Below are 23,401 nucleotides of genomic sequence, written 5' to 3'. Positions count from 1 at the left end.
ACTCTTTCAGATCTGCCATGAGTGGGTCAGATATTCCGTTCCTAAGTATGCCTGGCCACCGTCTTTATATGGTATACTTTTCACGTTTTCCAGCTCTGGCAAGTTAGGCCCTGAATTCTGCCATCGAGCTTTTCCTGCTTCTGCCTCTGAATGCTCCAGCCTGGACCTGCATCTGTATCCATGAACTTTGTCTTACTCCCTGCGCGGCTAACGGTGCCTAGCCCGGCCTGTTGCCTGCCAAAACTGTATTCAGCCTTCAAGTTATCTGCTCCGCTCTTCAAGAAATGCATTCCTGTCTAGTAGCTTAGGTAAACATCCCCCCAGCTGCAGAGCAAAGGGCCCGGCCTTACTGTATCCGTACAAGTAATTCATGACTCTCGCGACCATGGTAGGCCCATGCCCCCCTCGCATCTCATGTAGACACTTAGTCGCTTGTACACGTACTAACAGTCAGTATAGAATAGGATCTGTCCGAGAAGACCTTTCCTTCCAGATAATATAGTTCCTTAAACACAAGATATTAGATATGATTTAGGACTAGGTTGTCCTGACACCCCAGACTTCTGTCTCCTCACGTAGGGCTAAATGTCAAGTTCCCTTCACCCTCTAGTTACACGTCAATCACACGTTATGCGGCTGCGCGCGCATCTCTGCCATGTATTTCTGCTGACTTTGCAGGATTCTCTTATGGATCCACCTACTTGTGTCATCATCATAATGACGTTTTTAGTATACGCCTCTATGCACGCCTATTGTAACGCCTTTTCATTACGTATGTATATTCTTATCAGCTGTTACGCCTTCTGCATATGTCTTTACTGTAATGCACTTTAATATAAATATGCTAACATGTCAATAATGTATTGCTGATCCCTTCCTGAACCTTCGTGGTGACGGAACTCGATTGCCTGGTTCGAATCATCATCATTCCTTTGTAAGGAATAAAGTCCTTATTATACCCTCGAATACCACGGATTCTGCCTCTTATTTTTACTGAGTTATTCGTATTGTATTTTACCGCATAAATTAAGTCTAGGTAATTTAAATTTACCACAACATGACCCCTATGCTACACAAACACCACTGTACTACCCTAAACCCTAACGCTACCCCCAGCATGACCCCTACACTACCCAAACACCACTGCACTGCCCTAAACCCTAAAACACTACCCCCAGGATGACCCCCCTTACACCACTCAAACACCACTGCACTGCCCTAAACCCTAAAACACTACCTGCAACACGACCCCCTACACAACCCAATTACCACTGCATTACCTAACCCCTAAATCTACCCCCAGCATGACCCCCTACACTACACAAACACCACTGCACTACCCTAAACCCTAAAACACTACTCCAAGCTTGACTCCTAACACTACACAAACACCACGGCACTAACCTAAACCCTAAAATACTACCCCCAGCAAGACACCCTACACTACACAAACACCACTGCACTACACTAAACCCTAAAACACTACCCCCAGCATGACCCCCTACACTACCACAACACCACTGCACTACCCTAAACCCTAAAACACTACCCAAGCATGAACCCCTATACTACACAAACACCACTGTACTACCATAAACACTAAAACACTTCCCCAGCACAACCTCATACACTACACAAACACCACTGCACTACCCTAAACCCTAAAACACTACCCCGGCATGACCCCCTTCACTACCCAAAACCAACTGCACTACCCTAAACCCAAAAACACTATCCCCAGCACGACCACCCACACTACCCAAACACCACTGCACTACCCTAAACCCTATAACACGACCCCCTACACTACACAAACATCACTGCACTCCCCTAAACCTTAAAACACTACCCTCAGCACAACCCGCTACACTACACAAACACCACTGCACTACACTAAACCCTAAAACACTACCCGCAGCACGACCCCCTACACTACACAAATACCACTACACTACCCTAAATGCTTAAACACTACCCAGCACAACCCCCTACACTACCCAAACATCACTCCACTAACTTAAGCTCTAAAACACTACCCCCAACATGACCCCCTAAACTACCAAAACACCACTGCACTACAATAAACCCTAAAACACTACCCGAGCATAACCCCCTATACTACACAAACACCACTGCACTACCCTAAACCCTAAAACACTACCCCCAGCATGTACCCCTACACTACACATATACCACTGCACTACCCTAAACCCTAAAAAACTACCCCAAACAATACCCCTACACTACACAAATACCATTGTACTACCCTAAACCCTAAATCAATACCCCCAGCACAACTCCTTTCACTACTCAAAAACAACTGCACTACCCTAAACCGAAAAACACTATCCCCTTCACGACCCCCCACACTACCCAAACACCACTGCACTACCCTAAACCCTAAAACACGACCCCCACCACAACCCCTACTCCACAAAATCACCACTGCACTACCCTAAACCCTAAAAGACTATGCCCAGCACGACCCCCTACACTACCCAAACACCACTGCACTACCCTAAACCCTAAAACACTACCCCCAGCACAACCTCTTACACTACCCAAACATCACTGCACTATATTAAACCCTAACACTACCCACAGCACGAACCCATATACTACACAAACACCACTGCACTACCCTAAACCCTAAATCTACCTCCAGCACGACCTCCTACACTAGACAAACATCACTGCACTACCCTAAGCCCTTAAACACTACCCCCAGCACAACCCCTTACACTACCCAAACATCACTGCACTATATTAAACCCTAAAAGACTACCCCAGCGCTACCCCCTACAGTACCCAAACACCTCTGCACTACCCTAAACCCTAAAACATTACCCCTAGCACGACCCCCTACACAACCCAAACACCACCGCACTACCCTAAACCCTACATCTACCCACTGCACACCTACCTACAACACACAAACACCACTGCACTACCCTTAACCCTAAAACACTACCCACAGTTTGACACCCTACACTACACAAACACCACGGCACTACCCTAAACCCTAAAACACTACGCCCAGCAAGACCTCCTACAGTACCCAAACACCACTGCACTACCCTAAACCCTAAAACACTACCCCCACCACAATCCCTACACCACAAAAACACCACTGCACTACCCTAAACCCTAAAAATCTATGCCCAGCACGACTCCCTACACTACCCAAACACCACTCCACTACCCTAAACCCTAAAACACTTACCCCAGCATGACCCCCTACACCTCTCAAACACCACTGCACTACCCTAAACCCTAAAACACTTCCCCCAGCACAACCCACTACACTGCCAAAACACCACTGCACTACCCTAAACCCTAAAATACTACCCACAGCACCAACCCCTATACTACACAAACACCACTGCACTACCCTAAACCGTAAATCTACCTCCAGCACAACCCCCTACACTACACAAACACCACTGCACTACCCTAAACCCTAAAACACTACCCCCAGCACTGCCCCATCACTGCACAAACACCAATGCACTGTACTGCCCTAAACCTGAAAACACTACCCCCAGCAAGACCCCTATACTTTTCAATCACCACTGCACTACTCTAAACCCTAAAATACCACCACTAGCAAGACCCCCAACAGTACACAAACACCACTGCACTGCCCTAAACCCTAAAACACTACCCCCAACACTACCCCCTACACTATGCAAACACCACTGCACTACCCTAAACCCTAAAAGACTATCCCCTTTGCTAAACCTACACTACTCAAACACCACCCCACTACCTTAAACCCTAAAACCCTAACCCGAGCACGACCCCTGCACTTCACTATCACCACTGCACTACCCTAAACCATAAAACACTACCCCAGCATGACACCCATACACTACCCACACATAACTGCACTATCCTAAACCCTAAAACACTACCACCAGAACGACTCCCTACACTACCCAAACACAACTGCACTACCCTAAACACTAAATCTACACTGAGCACAACCCCCTGCACTACACAAACACCACTGCACTGCCTTAAACCCTAAAACACTACCATGACCCCTATAGAACACAAACACCACTGTACTACCCTAAACCCTAAAGCAACCCCCAGCATGACCCCCTACACTACCCAAACACCACCGCACTGCCCTAAACCCTAAAACACTACCCCCAGGATGACCCCCTATACCAAACAAACACCACTGCACTGCCCTAAACCCTAAAACCATTTCCTGCAGAACGACCCCCTACACTACCCAAACACCACTGCATTACCCTAAACCCTAAAACACTACCCCCAGCATGACCCCCTACACTCAACAAACACCACTGCACTACCCTAAACCCTAAAACACTACCCCCAGTAGGACCCCCTACACCACCAAAACACAGCTGCACTACGCTAAACCCTAAAACACTACCCAAGCATGAACCCCTATACTGCACAAACACCACTGCACTACCCTAAACCCTAAAACACTACCCCAGCACAACCCCCTACACTACACAAACACCACTGCACTACCCTAAATCCTAAAACACTACCTCCAGAACTACCCCAATACTATGCAAACACCACTGCACTACCCTAAACCCTAAAACACTACCCAAGCACGAACCCCTATACTACACAAACACCACTGCACTACCCGAAACCCTAAAACACTACCCCAGCACAACCCCCTACACTACAAAAACACCACTGCACTACCCTAAATCCTAAAACACTACCCCAATACCATGCAAACACCACTGCACTACCCTAAACCGTAAAACACTACCCCTAGCAGTACTCCCTACAATACTCAAACACCACTGCCCTACCCTAAACCCTAAAACACTACCCACAGCACTGCCCCCTAAACTACCCAAACACCACTGCACTACCCTAAACCCTAAAACACTACCCCCAGCATGAGTCCCTACACAATCCAAACACCACTGCACAATCCTAAATCTTAAAACACTACCACCAGCACGAGTCCCTACACTAACCAAACACCACTGCACAACCCTAAACCCTAAATCTACCCCCAGCACAACCCCCTACACTACACAAACACCACTGCACTGCCTTAAACCCTAAAATACTACCTACAGCAAGACCCCCTACACTACCCAAACACCACTGCATTACCCTAAACCCTAAATCTACCCCTTGCATGACCCCCTACACTACATAAACACCACTGCACTACCCTAAACCCTAAAACACGACCCACAGCATGACCCCCTACACTACACAAACAACACTGCACTACCCTAAACCCTAAAACACTACCCCCAGCATGACCCCCTACACTACACAAACACCACGGCACTACCCTAAACCCTAAAACACTACCCCAGCAACACCCCCTACACTACACAAACACCAATGCACTACCCTAAACCCTAAAACACTACCCCCAGCATGACACCCTACACTATCAAAACACCACTGCACTACCCTAAACCCTAAAACACTACCCAAGCATGAACCCCTATACTTCACAAACACCACTGCACTGCCCTAAACCCTAAAACACTACCCCAGCACAACCCACTACATTACACAAACGCCACTCCACTACCCTAAACCCTAAAACACTACCCCCTACACAACACAAACACCACTGCACTGCCCTAAACCCTAAAACACTACCCAAGCATGAACCCCTATACTTCACAAACACCACTGCACTGCCCTAAACCTTAAGACACTACCCGCAGCACAACCCCCTACACTACACACACACCACTGCACTCCCCTAAACCCTTAAACACTACCCCCAGCACAACCCCCGACACTACCCAAACATCACTGCACTACCTTAAACTCTAAATCACTGCCCCCAGCACGACCCCCTACACTACCAATACACCACTGCACTACCCTAAACCCTAAAACACTACCCCCAGCACGAACCCCTATACTACACAAACACTACTGCACTACCCTAAACCCTAAATCTATCTCCAGCACAACCCCCTACACTACACTAACACCACTGCACTACCCTAAACCCTAAAACACTACCCCCAGCACGACCCTCTACACTACACAAACACCACTGCACTACTCTAAACCCTAAAACACTAACCCCAGCAGGACACCCTACACTACCCAAACACCACTGCACTACCCTGAACTCTTAAACACTACCCCCAGCACGACCCCCTACACTACCCAAACATCACTGCACAACCCTAAAACACTTCCCCCAGCACTACCTCCTACACTACCCAAACTCCACTGCACTACCCTAATCCCTAAAACACTAACCACAGCACGACCCCTGCACTACACTAGCACCCCTACACTACCCAAACACCACTGCACTACCCTAAACTGTTAAACACTACCCCCAGCACGACCCCTACACTACCCAAACATCACTGCACAACCCTAAACCCTAAAACACTACCCCAGCATGACACCCATACACTACCCAAACATAACTGCACTATCCTAAACCCTAAAACACTACCACCAGAACGACTCCCTACACTACACAAACACCACTGCACTGCCTTAAACCCTAAAACACTACCATGACCCCTATACTACACAAACACCACTGTACTACCCTAAACCCTAAAGCAACCCCCAGCATGACCCCCTACACTACCCAAACACCAGCGCACTGCCCTAAACCCTAAAACACTACCCCCAGGATGACCCCCTATACCAAACAAACACCACTGCACTGCCCTAAACCCTAAAACCATTTCCTGCAGAACGACCCCCTACACTACCCAAACACCACTGCATTACCCTAAACCCTAAAACACTACCCCCAGCATGATCCCCTACACTCAACAAACACCACTGCACTACCCTAAACCCTAAAACACTACCCCCAGTAGGACCCCGTACACCACCAAAACACAGCTGCACTACCCTAAGACCTTAGAACACTACCCCCAGCAGGACCACTACACTGCCAAAACACCACTGCACTACCCTAAACCCTAAAATACTACCCACAGCACCAACCCCTATACTACACAAACACCACTGCACTACCCTAAACCGTAAATCTACCTCCAGCACAACCCCCTACACTACACAAACACCACTGCACTACCCTAAACCCTAAAACACTACCCCCAGCACTGCCCCATCACTGCACAAACACCAATGCACTGTACTGCCCTAAACCTGAAAACACTACCCCCAGCAAGACCCCTATACTTTTCAATCACCACTGCACTACTCTAAACCCTAAAATACCACCACTAGCAAGACCCCCAACAGTACACAAACACCACTGCACTGCCCTAAACCCTAAAACACTACCCCCAACACTACCCCCTACACTATGCAAACACCACTGCACTACCCTAAACCCTAAAAGACTATCCCCTTTGCTAAACCTACACTACTCAAACACCACCCCACTACCTTAAACCCTAAAACCCTAACCCCAGCACGACCCCTGCACTTCACTATCACCACTGCACTACCCTAAACCATAAAACACTACCCCAGCATGACACCCATACACTACCCACACATAACTGCACTATCCTAAACCCTAAAACACTACCACCAGAACGACTCCCTACACTACCCAAACACAACTGCACTACCCTAAACACTAAATCTACACTGAGCACAACCCCCTGCACTACACAAACACCACTGCACTGCCTTAAACCCTAAAACACTACCATGACCCCTATAGAACACAAACACCACTGTACTACCCTAAACCCTAAAGCAACCCCCAGCATGACCCCCTACACTACCCAAACACCACTGCACTGCCCTAAACCCTAAAACCATTTCCTGCAGAACGACCCCCTACACTACCCAAACACCACTGCATTACCCTAAACCCTAAAACACTACCCCCAGCATGACCCCCTACACTCAACAAACACCACTGCACTACCCTAAACCCTAAAACACTACCCCCAGTAGGACCCCCTACACCACCAAAACACAGCTGCACTACGCTAAACCCTAAAACACTACCCAAGCATGAACCCCTATACTGCACAAACACCACTGCACTACCCTAAACCCTAAAACACTACCCCAGCACAACCCCCTACACTACACAAACACCACTGCACTACCCTAAATCCTAAAACACTACCTCCAGAACGACCCCAATACTATGCAAACACCACTGCACTACCCTAAACCCTAAAACACTACCCAAGCACGAACCCCTATACTACACAAACACCACTGCACTACCCGAAACCCTAAAACACTACCCCAGCACAACCCCCTACACTACAAAAACACCACTGCACTACCCTAAATCCTAAAACACTACCCCAATACCATGCAAACACCACTGCACTACCCTAAACCGTAAAACACTACCCCTAGCAGTACTCCCTACAATACTCAAACACCACTGCCCTACCCTAAACCCTAAAACACTACCCACAGCACTGCCCCCTAAACTACCCAAACACCACTGCACTACCCTAAACCCTAAAACACTACCCCCAGCATGAGTCCCTACACAATCCAAACACCACTGCACAATCCTAAATCTTAAAACACTACCACCAGCACGAGTCCCTACACTAACCAAACACCACTGCACAACCCTAAACCCTAAATCTACCCCCAGCACAACCCCCTACACTACACAAACACCACTGCACTACCCTAAACCCTAAAACACTACCCCCAGCACGACCCCCTTCACTACACAAACACCACTGCACTGCCTTAAACCCTAAAATACTACCTACAGCAAGACCCCCTACACTACCCAAACACCACTGCATTACCCTAAACCCTAAATCTACCCCTTGCATGACCCCCTACACTACATAAACACCACTGCACTACCCTAAACCCTAAAACACGACCCACAGCATGACCCCCTACACTACACAAACAACACTGCACTACCCTAAACCCTAAAACACTACCCCCAGCATGACCCCCTACACTACACAAACACCACGGCACTACCCTAAACCCTAAAACACTACCCCAGCAACACCCCCTACACTACACAAACACCAATGCACTACCCTAAACCCTAAAACACTACCCCCAGCATGACACCCTACACTATCAAAACACCACTGCACTACCCTAAACCCTAAAACACTACCCAAGCATGAACCCCTATACTTCACAAACACCACTGCACTGCCCTAAACCCTAAAACACTACCCCAGCACAACCCACTACATTACACAAACGCCACTCCACTACCCTAAACCCTAAAACACTACCCCCTACACAACACAAACACCACTGCACTGCCCTAAACCCTAAAACACTACCCAAGCATGAACCCCTATACTTCACAAACACCACTGCACTGCCCTAAACCTTAAGACACTACCCGCAGCACAACCCCCTACACTACACACACACCACTGCACTCCCCTAAACCCTTAAACACTACCCCCAGCACAACCCCCGACACTACCCAAACATCACTGCACTACCTTAAACTCTAAATCACTGCCCCCAGCACGACCCCCTACACTACCAATACACCACTGCACTACCCTAAACCCTAAAACACTACCCCCAGCACGAACCCCTATACTACACAAACACTACTGCACTACCCTAAACCCTAAATCTATCTCCAGCACAACCCCCTACACTACACTAACACCACTGCACTACCCTAAACCCTAAAACACTACCCCCAGCACGACCCTCTACACTACACAAACACCACTGCACTACTCTAAACCCTAAAACACTAACCCCAGCAGGACACCCTACACTACCCAAACACCACTGCACTACCCTGAACTCTTAAACACTACACCCAGCACGACCCCCTACACTACCCAAACATCACTGCACAACCCTAAAACACTTCCCCCAGCACTACCTCCTACACTACCCAAACACCACTGCACTACCCTAATCCCTAAAACACTAACCACAGCACGACCCCTGCACTACACTAGCACCCCTACACTACCCAAACACCACTGCACTACCCTAAACTGTTAAACACTACCCCCAGCACGACCCCTACACTACCCAAACATCACTGCACAACCCTAAACCCTAAAACACTACCCCAGCATGACACCCATACACTACCCAAACATAACTGCACTATCCTAAACCCTAAAACACTACCACCAGAACGACTCCCTACACTACACAAACACCACTGCACTGCCTTAAACCCTAAAACACTACCATGACCCCTATACTACACAAACACCACTGTACTACCCTAAACCCTAAAGCAACCCCCAGCATGACCCACTACACTACCCAAACACCAGCGCACTGCCCTAAACCCTAAAACACTACCCCCAGGATGACCCCCTATACCAAACAAACACCACTGCACTGCCCTAAACCCTAAAACCATTTCCTGCAGAACAACCCCCTACACTACCCAAACACCACTGCATTACCCTAAACCCTAAAACACTACCCCCAGCATGATCCCCTACACTCAACAAACACCACTGCACTACCCTAAACCCTAAAACACTACCCCCAGTAGGACCCCGTACACCACCAAAACACAGCTGCACTACCCTAAGACCTTAGAACACTACCCCCAGCAGGACCGCCTACACTACCAAAACACCACTGCACTACGCTAAACCCTAAAACACTACCCAAGCATGAACCCCTATACTGCACAAACACCACTGCACTACCCTAAACCCTAAAACACTACCCCAGCACAACCCCCTACACTACACAAACACCACTGCACTACCCTAAATCCTAAAACACTACCTCCAGAACTACCCCAATACTATGTAAACACCACTGCACTACCCTAAACCCTAAAACACTACCCAAGCACGAACCCCTATACTACACAAACACCACTGCACTACCCGAATCCCTAAAACACTACCCCAGCACAACCCCCTACACTACAAAAACACCACTGCACTACCCTAAATCCTAAAACACTACCCCAATACTATGCAAACACCACTGCACTACCCTAAACCGTAAAACACTACCCCCAGCAGTACTCCCTACAATACTCAAACACCACTGCACTACCCTAAACCCTAAAACACTACCCACAGCACTGCCCCCTAAACTACCCAAACACCACTGCACTACCCTAAACCCTAAAACACTACCCCCAGCATGAGTCTCTACACTACCCAAACACCACTGCACAATCCTGAATCTTAAAACACTACCACCAGCACGAGTCCCTACACTACCCAAACACTACTGCACAACCCTAAACCCTAACTCTACCCCCAGCACAACCCCCTACACTACACAAACACCACTGCACTACCCTAAACCCTAAAACACTACCCCAGCAAGACCCCCTACACTACACAAACACCAATGCACTACCCTAAACCCTAAAACACTACCCCCAGCATGACCCCCTACACTATCAAAACACCACTGCACTACCCTAAACCCTAAAACACTACCCCAGCAAGACCCCCTACACTAGACAAACACCAATGCACTACCCTAAACCCTAAAACACTACCCCCAGCATGACCCCCTACACTATCAAAACACCACTGCACTACCCTAAACCCTAAAACACTACCCAGGCATGAACCCCTATACTTCACAAACACCACTGCACTGCCCTAAACCCTAAAACACTACCCCAGCACAACCCACTACATTACACAAACGCCAATGCACTACCCTAAACCCTAAAACACTACCCCCTACACAACACAAACACCACTGCACTGCCCTAAACCCTAAAACACTACCCAAGCATGAACCCCTATACTTCACAAACACCACTGCACTGCCCTAAACCTTAAAACACTACCCGCAGCACAACCCCCTACACTACACAAACACCACTGCACTCCCCTAAACCCTTAAACACTACCCCCAGCACAACCCCCAACACTACCCAAACATCACTGCACTATCTTAAACTCTAAAACACTGCCCCCAGCACGACCCCCTACACTACCAATACACCACTGCACTACCCTAACCCTAAAACACTACCCCCAGCACGAACTCCTATACTACACAAACACTACTGCACTACCCTAAATCCTAAATCTATCTCCAGCACAACCCCCTACACTACACTAACACCACTGCACTACCCTAAACCCTAAAACACTACCCCCAGCACGACCCTCTACACTACACAAACACCACTGCACTACTCTAAACCCTAAAACACTAACCCCAGCAGGACACCCTACACTACCCAAACACCACTGCACTACCCTAAACTCTTAAACACTACCCCCAGCACGACCCCCTACACTACCCAAACATCACTGCACAACCCTAAAACACTTCCCCCAGCACTACCTCCTACACTACCCAAACACCACTGCACTACCCTAATCCCTAAAACACTAACCACAGCACGACCCCTGCACAACACTAGCACCCCTACACTACCCAAACACCACTGCACTACCCTAAACTGTTAAACACTACCCCCAGCACGACCCCTACACTACCCAAACATCACTGCACAACCCTAAACCCTAAAACACTACCCCCACCATGACACCCTACACTACACAAACATAACTGTACTACCCTAAACCCTAAAACACTACCACCAGAACGACTCCCTACACCACCCAAACACCACTGGACTACCCTAAACCCTAAATCTACTCTCAGCACAACCCCCTACACTACACAAACAACACTGCACTACCCTAAACCCTAAAACCCTACCCCCAGCACAACCCCCTTCACTACACAAACACCACTGCACTGACTTAAACCCTAAAACACTACCCCGCACGACCCCTATATTACACAAACACTACTGTACTACCCTAAACCATAAAGCTACCCCCAGCATGACCCCCTACACTACCCAAACACCACTGCACTGCCCTGAACTCTAAAACACTACCCCCAGGATGACCCCCTACCCCGCACAAACACTACTGCACTGCCCTAAACCCTAAAACACTACCTGCAGCATGACTGACCCCCTACACAACCCAAATACCGCTGCATTACCCTAAACCACAACCCAAGCATGAACCCCTATACTACACAAACACCACTGCACTAGCCTAAACCCTAAAACACTACCCCAGCACAACCCCCTACACTACACAAAAGCCACTGCACTACCCTAAACCCTAAAACACCACCACCAGCACGACCCCCTTCACTACCCAAAAACAACTGCACTACCCTAAACCCAAAAACACTATCCCCGGCACGACCCCCCACACTACCCAACCACTGCACTACCCTAAACCCTATAACACGACCCCCTTCACTACATAAACACCACTGCACTCCCCTAAACCTTAAACCACTACCGCCAGCAAGACCCGCTACACTACACAAACACCACAGCACTATCATAAACCCTAAAACACTACCCCCTACACAACACAAACACAACTGCACTACACTAAACCCTAAAACACTACCCGCAGCACAACCCCCTACACTACACAAACACCACTGCACTACCCTAAACCCTTAAACACTACCCCCAGCACAACCCCCGACACTACCCAAACATCACTGCACTACCTTAAACTCTAAAACACTACCCTCAGCACGACCCCCTATACTAACAATACACCACTGCACTGCCCTAAACCCTAAATCTTTCCCCAGCATGACCCCCTACACTACACAAACACCACTGCACTACACTAAATCCTAAAACACTACCCCCAGCATGACCCCCTACACTACACAAACACCACAGCACTACCCTAAACCCTAAAACACTACCCAGCAAGACCCCCTACACTACACAAACACCAATGCCCTACCCTAAACTCTAAAACACTATCCCCAGCATGACCCCCTACACTACCAAAATACCACTGCACTACCCTAAACCCTAAAACACTACCCAAGCATGAACCCCTATACTACACAAACACCACTGCACTTCCCTAAACCCTAAAACACGACCCCCTTCACTACATAAACACCACTGCACTCCCCTAAACCTTAAACCACTACCGCCAGCAAGATCCGCTACACTACACAAACACCACAGCACTATCATAAACCCTAAAACACTAACCCCTACACAACACAAACACCACTGCACTACACTAAACCCTAAAACACTACCCCCAGCACAACCCCCGACACTACCCAAACATCACTGCACTACCTTAAACTCTAAAACACTACCCTCAGCACGACCCCCTACACTACCAATACACCACTGCACTGCCCTAAACCCTAAATCTTCCCCAGCATGACCCCCTACACTACACAAACACCACTGCACTACACTAAATCCTAAAACACTACCCCCAGCATGACCCCCTACACTACACAAACACCACAGCACTACCCTAAAACACTACCCCAGCAAGATCCCCTACACTACACAAACACCAATGCACTAGCCTAAACCCTAAAACACTACCCCCAGCATGACCCCCTACACTACCAAAATACCACTGCACTACCCTAAACCCTAAAACACTACCCAAACATGAACCCCTATACTACACAATCACCACTGCACTTCCATAAACCCTAAAACACTATCCCAGCACAACCCCCTACACTACACAAACGTCACTGCCCTACCCTAAAACACTACCCCCAGCACGACCCCCTTCACTACCCAAAAACAACTGAACTACCCTAAACCCAAAAACACATTCCCCACCACGACCCCCACACTAAACACCACTGCACCTCCCTAAACCCTATAACACGACCCCCTTCACTACACAATCACCACTGCTCTCCCCTAAACCTTAAACCACTACCCCAGCACGACCCGCTACACTACACAAACACCACAGCACTACCATAAACCCTAAAACACTACCCCCTACACAACACAAACACCACTGCACTACACTAAACCCTAAATCACTACCCGCAGCACAACCCCCTACACTACACAAACACCACTGCACTACCCTAAACCCTTAAACACTACCCCCAGCACAACCCCAGACACTACCCAAACATCACTGCACTACCTTAAACTCTAAAACACTACCCCAGCACTACCCCCTACCGTACTCAAACACCACTGCACTACCCTAAACCCTAAAACACTAACCCCAGCATGACCCCCTACACTATACAAACACCACTGCATTACTCTGTAACCTAAAACATTACCCGTAGCACGACCCCCTACACTACCCAAACACCACCACACTACCCTAAACCCTACATCTACCCCCAGAACAACTCCCTACAATACACAAACACCACTGCACTACTCTAAACCCTAAAACAGTACCCACAGCTTGACCCCCTACACTACACAAACACCACGGCACTACGCTAAACCCTAAAACACTACCCCCAGCAAGACCCCCTACAGTACCCAAACACCAACTGCACTACCCTAAAGCCTAAAACACTTACCTCAGCATGACCCCCTACACCACACAAACACCACTGCACTACCCTAAACCCTAAAACACTATCCCCAGCACGACCCCCTACACTACCAATACACCACTGCACTACCCTAAACCCTAAAACAATACCCCAGCGCGAACCCCTATACTACACAAACACTACTGCACTACCCTAAACCCTAAATCTACCTCCAGCACAATCCCCTACACTACACTAACACCACTGCACTACCCTAAACCCTAAAACACTACCCACAGCACGGCCCCCTTCACTACACAAACACCAATGCACTGCCCTAAACCTGAAAACACTACCCCATCATGACCCCTACACTACTCAAACACCACTGCACTACCCTAAATCCTAAATCTACTCCCAGCACAACCCCCTACACTACACAAACACCACTGCACTACCCTAAACCCTAAAACACTACCCCCAGCACAACCCCTTCACTACACAAACACCACTGCACTGCCTTACACCCTAAAACACTTCCCCGCACGACCCCTATACTACACAAACACGACTCTACTACCCTAAACCCTAAAGCTACCCCCAGCATGACCCCCTTTACTACCAAAACACCACTGCACTGCCCTAAACCCTAAAACACTACACCCAGGATGACCCCCTACACCACACAAACACCACTGCACTGCTCTAAACCCTAAAACACTACCTGCAGCATGACCCGCTACACAACCCAAATACCACTGCATTACCCTAAACCCTAAATCACTACCCAAGCATGAACCCCTACACTACACAAACACCACTGCAATACTCTAAACCCTAAAACACTACACCAGCACAACCCCCTACACTACACAAACGCCACTGCACTACCCTAAACCCTAAAACACTACCCCAAGCGCAACCCCCGACACTACCCAAACATCACTGCACTACCTTAAACTCTAAAACGCTACCCTCAGCATGACCCTCTACACTACCAATACACCACTGCACTGCCCTAAACCCTAAAACACTACGCCCAGCACGACCCCCTACACTACCCAAACATCACTGCACAACCCGAAAACCTAAAACACTTCCCCCAGCACTACCCCTTACACTACCCAAACACCACTGCACTACCCTAAACCCTAAAACACTAACCACAGCACAACCCCTGCACTAGGCTAGCACCAGTACACTACCCTAAACCATAAAACACTACCCCCACCATGATACCCTACACTACCCAAACATAACTGCACTACCCTAAACCCTAAAACACTTCCACCAGAACGACTCCCTACACTACCCAAACACCACTGCAGTACCCTAAACCCTAAAACACTACCCCCAGCACGGCCCCCTTCACTACACAAACACCAATGCACTGCACTGCCCAAACCTGAAAACACTACCCCCACCACGACCCCTACACTACTCAAACACCACTGCACTACCCTAAACCCTAAAACACTAACCCCAGCACGACCCCTGCACTACACTGGCACCACTCAACTACCCTAAACCCTAAAACACTACCACCAGAATGACTCCCTGCACTACCCAAACAACACTGGACTACCCTAAACCCTAAATCTACCCCATCACAATCCCCTACACTACACAATAACCACTGCACTACCCTAATCCCTAAAACACTACCCCCAGCACAATCCCCTTCACTACACAAACACCACTGCACTGCCTTAAACCCTTAAACACTACCCCTCATGACCCCTATACTACACAAACACCACTATACTACCCTAAACCCTAAAGCAACCCCCTGAGCCAGTCCGTGGTTTGACAGTGACCAGCAGTAGCAGCGGCTGGAGAGAGCGAGGAGCGGGGATGACGCCGGCCCCCTGCTCCTGCTCCCGCTAATGGCTTCGGCCGCGACCACTTGTTTTGTCCCTGCCACTGTGGCTCGGCCCCCTCCCCCCACTTTCATTGGGGAACGGCGGGGGTGTGGTGGCGGAGGCGGGCGGTGACCCAGCTCCTGTACTCCCTTTTTCGTGGCAGAAGCAGCAGGTGTTTCTTGGTGCAGCCAACCCTCTTGCAAGCGGCAGGAGCCGCCTAAGCATTTTCCCGGTGCTACGGGATCCGCAAATAATGCCCTAAAACGGCAGGAGCTGCCAACATCTCCGTATGCGGCGGAAGCAAATGGTGTTCTGAACGTCTGGAGCCGCCGGTGTCTTCTGCCGAACACGGTGGAAGCTGCAGGATCGATCACGGTCGCGGCAGGAGCTGCTTGCCGATTTCCGCGGTGGCAGGAGCCGCCAGAACTATTCCTTGGTGCAGGCAGGAGCCACAGGTGTTTCTCCTGACCTCAGTGGTGAATACCATTGACGGTCAAACTCCCCTTTCACTGAGGCGCACGGCAGGAGCCGGCAGCACCGCACCGCCTCCAACGCGAATACAGGATACAGGATATTCTGCTGCTTCTTTTCCCAAGGGCCGGAAAGAGCACCTCGAGGAGTTGCCAGAGCTTTGTTCCGCATAATTATGTGATCTGGAGTACTTTTCCCTTCCCAAATACCCTACCAACCCTTCGGCGCAGCCCCCACCAAGAATACTTAGACCCTCTGGACCGAAGTTTGATCGGCTGCAGTCTCGCTCCCGCTTCTACTTCTGCAGGACTCACCAGCCGGCAGCTGCTTTCGAGAGCCGGAGCCGGAGCTTCTGCTCTCGGCCTTTGAGTGTTGCTCTCCAAGGTGTCGCCGGAGCAGGAGTCTCTGCACCCGGCCAGCAAGTCCTCAAGCCTTCAAGCCCCCGGGTCTCAAGTGCTGCTCACCTCCTGTTGCCGCCGTTACCAGACTGGTTCTGCACTCCCGATACGCCTCGCTCCCTCCGCCCTGCCACGAGGGGCGCCCAGAGAGGCTCACAGAGAGCGGGGAGTTAGATATCACCTTGGAAAAAACGTGAAATCAGGAAAAGCAGCGGTCACAACAGTCAGCCAAGACAGTTACTTTAACTAAAATCAGTCCATAGCATCTTGTACCCAATAATGCGGTCTGGGAAGACAAGGCCGCAGGCACCAGCAGACCCTGCCAAAAGAACGAGAAGGGCAACTAAGAAGACACCAAATAAGGAAAGTGCTGAAGCACATGCGAGGATAAAAGACGAAGTCTCCAATTTGATCTCTCTGCTTTTTACTAGCCCTGAAAATAACAAGCGGGATGGCAAGTAGTTTAAGCAGAGACCTTAACTTGCTCAAGTCAAGTTACCAACCTAAAATTTACACAAAATTTTCATTCCTAAAGGACGCCGGGCCGGTACTGTGTTTAGATAGCGGTAAAATAACTAACCTTCCCAATCCACTCCAACCTTTCAAGGCACATCAATCGGTATACCAGTCGGCACAACAGCAGCAATGGCAGCAGTCGGGGCCAGACTGCAGAGGCTTACCAGCCTCCGGCAAAAGCCATGGTAGTGGTGATGCAAGCCCTAAAGAGGGAATAGACGCACCAGTCATAATCAAGGAGGCAAAGACCCAAGGAATCGCGGCAAACGATCACCTAGGATACGACGACCTGAGTCAATTAGAGATAGCCCTGCCTATAAACATCGCAATAGATGACGAGCGCAGGCATAGCACGTCTGGACAGGCGGCGAGCCGTAGAGCAATAACTGCAGAGGGAGCACAGCAACTGGGAGGAAAGGTGGAAGCTTTAAAAGAACAAAAGCACAGCACAGCTCTTCACGGGTCCTTACAGCGATTAGATATGCCGCTAAAGGCCAAAACGGAAGATAGTCCCAATGATAGCCCTTTCTCTTCGGGCACTCTTGTCCAGGATTCACCGGAGAGACTTGGGACATGTGAACACAAGGAGGCGTGCACGGCTAACTTGAGCAAAGTAGATAGCGAAGACTTCTATAATCTAACAAAAAACATCGAAACCGGGAAAGCATCACTAGAACAAGATGAGCACGCTGAACCAACCCAGGGAAAATCTAAAATTCAATATGGCCTCGGCATTGTCGCTCAACCTAATGTAACACACAACGGGCGCCAACACGATCACTAATGTCTCAAGAAATTGAACCAGAGTCATCATATCTTACACCTGAAGAATGGGAGGAACTAGTTGCGTAATACTCCATTGCCACCGGAGGTGAGCCAGAAAGAAGAAATAACAGCTCTCCGAAACCTAACATCGAAAAGCATAAGATACAAGACAAAGATGATATCTGGTCCACTCTGCTGCATACAATGCAAATGTCTGTGAACGCATTGCAGTTTCAATCAGATAAGATGGACCTCCAGTTGTCAGTCCTCAACTCACTCTCCATCTTTGTTGCTAGCATTGATGATAAGCTGGCAGACCTTAACAATTTGATCAAGAGAGCACAGTCAGAGACACAATTTGCCCAGGCCAGCTGCACTTGCATAACAATTGTGGATAAGCTAGCAACATTACCATCAGCACTGGATAACCTCCTTGCCGATATAAGGAAAGCAGTGCCAGCCCAACCAGTGCTGGGCTTGGCCCACATCAGCATCGGTGGGCATCTAACAACAAACCCAATTATCCTCCAAACAGCGGAGAAAACAAAGGAGGAAGGCACAAAACCAAAAACCCACACAGGCATTGCCGCACAGCATGGATGGAATTTATAGTCCCCAGGTTGCACCAATGGATGACCAACAAGTCTCTTCTAGTAGGGAGGAAGAAGACACATTACCGGGTCGCGAAGAGAAAAAGAGACCAATCCAGGATAAAGCATTAGAAAATATTGAGGGAACAACTGCCAATGAATTAATAATTGATGGACTGGAGCAGAAACCGGGGAAAACAGGGGAACCACCAATAACAATAAAGGAATGGGCACTTAACAAGGTAACACAAGGCTTAGCAACATCATTAACAAAAGGGCCAACGGAGCCAACAGGCAAAAAAAAAAACAGCCTCACAGAGCAGCATCTGCACGGAGGGGGAGATAATTACAACGCCAGCTTCAAGCACAGAGAAAGCTTCAGTAAGCAACAGCGAGCTACTCGGCCCGACTATACCATCACGGGGGCCATTACCATTAACAGGTCTCAACAGTGGCAGAGAATATGCCGGACCAACAAACAGGGCACTCAGGTGCAACAACAACAGTCATGTTTTACCCAGAGTATATATCAAAGGGACGGGTTGACACACTAAACAGGGGCAACATCCTGCGTTTATTTAGGTCCATTAACACCTTAAAGAACATAAAAACCACCGACCTGGAGTCAGTCGAGTTTAAAGAATCACCTGATTGTCAAGGAATAGAGCTAACGAAAACAGTCTGGGCTACACCAGAGCTATCCGAGAGAGTCCTAAAGGAACAAACTAGATTTAACGAATGGGGCATCAAACTTCGGCCACTTGCAAAACCAAGGTATCCTGATCCCTTACTGGCTGAATCAAAGTGCCAAGAAGAATTCCCTAGTTCTGGACAACCAAGCCCACGATCATTCTCAGTACTGCGAGGGGCACGCAGCAACAGCACAGAGTACAGGGGAAACGGAGAACATAATGCACCAAGGGCACATTCGGACAGAAGCAAACCCACATCGGAGTGGAGCAGGGTTTCCAGGACAATAAACAACAAAATTAAAAGACCGTGACACTCTAAGCATAATGCACCCTCATATAAGAACTCTCTGAAAATCTGTTCCTGGAACATCAATGGGCTGGGAGACAAGACCACGGACCCGGACCTGCTATCTTATCTGCAGAAATTTGATATAATTTCGCTCCAAGAAACATGGAGTGAAGTACCAATGGCATTGCACGGCTTTATCATGCTCTATCTACCGGCAACAAGAAGCGCTAAATTTGGCCACAATAAGGGAGGTCTAGCTACATACAGCTCTATAAGTAGCATTTATGCAGTAGAACCTTTACCATACAACTTAACGCTACCAAATGAAATGCAAGTAACTCGAATTACCCTACAGGGGAAGACAAGTAAAGAATATATTATACTTGTAAACCTTTATCTGCACCCACGCGAAAAAAACAAAGAGAGCCAACAACTAAAGGAGGAACTGGTGAAAATAATAACAGAAGAGAAAAAAAATAACTGGATAATCACAGGGGACTTCAACCTAAACATGCTCAGGAAAAGAGCTGATGACATCTACTCAGAGGAGGATCCATTTGCTTGGGAGGAAATGTCCCAAGACATCAAAACAGACGGAAGACTTACAAACACCTCGAAAAATCTATTATCGCTCTTAGAGCAATTGGGCTCACGTGCATTAAACGGCAGATTTCCTGGAGACTGCCCACAAACAGCAACATTTAACAACGCAGTAACAAGGTCCACAATTGATTATACATTTTGCTCTCGCTGCATGTTCATAAAAGAAAAAAACTTGCGACAGGTTCTGACCAAAGTGGGATTAGGTCCGGTCTTCTTACAAATGATTGGGGTGCTATATACGGGACCCACTGCGAGGATCCAACTGGGAGACCTGGTCACAGACGCTATACCGATCTCGAGGGGAACGCGCCAGGGCTGCCCCCTGTCGCCCATATTACATGCTCTTATAGCGGAACCGTTGGAGTGCGCTCTCCGGGAATTCCACAGCCTTAGAGGAGTGAGCTTTCCATCATACCGGATTGTGGTCTCCACATATGCAGACAACACCCTGCTTTATGTTAGGGAACCTGAGAACAACCTGGCAACGGTGCTGCGGGAGGTCGTGCATTTTGGGGCACTTTCTGGGCTAAAAGTAAACTGGACTAAGTCCATTGCTTTCTCGTTGACGCCGTCAACCACCCCGTTTGAAATGGAGTATCTGCTTCAGTGGTCCTACGACTCGGTTAGACATCTTGGGATGCAACTGCATAGGGATTCCAAAGTAGTATTCACTGAGAACTATGGAAGAGCCATTGATAAGCTAGAAGATGATGTGGAGATCTGGATAGGGCTCCCCCTGTCACTGATGGGCCGGATATCCATTATGAAGATGGTGGTGCTTCCCAGATTTTTATTTTTGTTTTCCAATATCCCAATGGTGCTGCCGCATGCCTTTTTTGCTAGGCTAACCAAATCCCTGTTGTGACTGGCGTGGGCGGGGAAGCAAGCTCGTGTTAGACATAACATAATACACACACATGTATTTTTAAAGCGCACGTTAACCACTACAGGTATCTTGGCGCTGAATAACAGATGTTTGTTGTTACCCAACTCAATGGTACTCATTTTATCGACCTCAGATGGATGAAAGGCTGAGTGTACCCACCGGGATTTGAACCTGTGACCATGAGGTCGAACACAGGCCCCTGCAGTAGACGCCTTAGTCCACTGAGCATCAGACCCGGCAATGTGTTAGTTGGCGCGTCTTGACGCTGCCCTACCATATGGGAGGCCTAGGGGCGCCTGATATGGAGCTATACTACAGGATAGCACAGGGAGCTCAGGCGCATAGTTGGGTGCATGGCGAGGAAATGGTCCCATATCTAAAGCTAGAGAGATTGTTTGCAGCACCTCTCCTGCTGCCGGCGGTCATTTTTGAGCCGGTTGACCGTAGAACGGGATTTTTAGATTAATTGAACTCAACTCGATCTGCATGGAATGGCATACTGCAGCAAACGGCGGGGGCACTATTATACTCCCCGGCAATGCCCCTTGACTGGGCGGTCTGGTTGACCCCTTGCATGGATCGCGGGGTGGTGCAGTCCCTACGCGAGCTGGGTATACACCTGCTGGGGGACTTCTTCAAGGACGGCATCGCTAAAACATGGGATGAGGTGGCACCTACAGTGGAGACCTACACTCAGCTACAGCGCTTTCAATTCCACAGGGTTAGGGGTGCATGGCTGCACACCTTGGGGACGATATGGCCGAACCCCCGGAGGTTCTGGAATTGTCGTATCTCATCCAACACAAGAGTCCCGGTGGGATGATGTCTAAGTTATACGGCATAGCGATGTTACAGAGATCCCAGAAATATACTAAGGCTAGATTAGCCTGGCAAAGGGACCTGGACACAGTGATAGACGACGCCATGTGGTCATATTGCTGTGCTGGTATACGTCGCATATCATTGCATGGCAGGCATAGGCTGATTCATTTAAAATTTATAAACAGAGTCTATTATACGCCGGAGAGGCTGCACAGGTACGGCCTACGTGAGGGGTCAACTTGTGGGCGGTGCGCCCACCCTGCTGCAGATTTCATCCATTCAGCGTGGGAT

Source organism: Triturus cristatus, chromosome 1_1 (genome assembly GCF_964204655.1).
Source record: "Triturus cristatus chromosome 1_1, aTriCri1.1, whole genome shotgun sequence".
Lineage (NCBI taxonomy): Eukaryota > Metazoa > Chordata > Amphibia > Caudata > Salamandridae > Triturus > Triturus cristatus.
The sequence above is the reverse complement of the archived record's forward strand: the minus strand, read 5'-3'. Positions refer to the sequence as shown.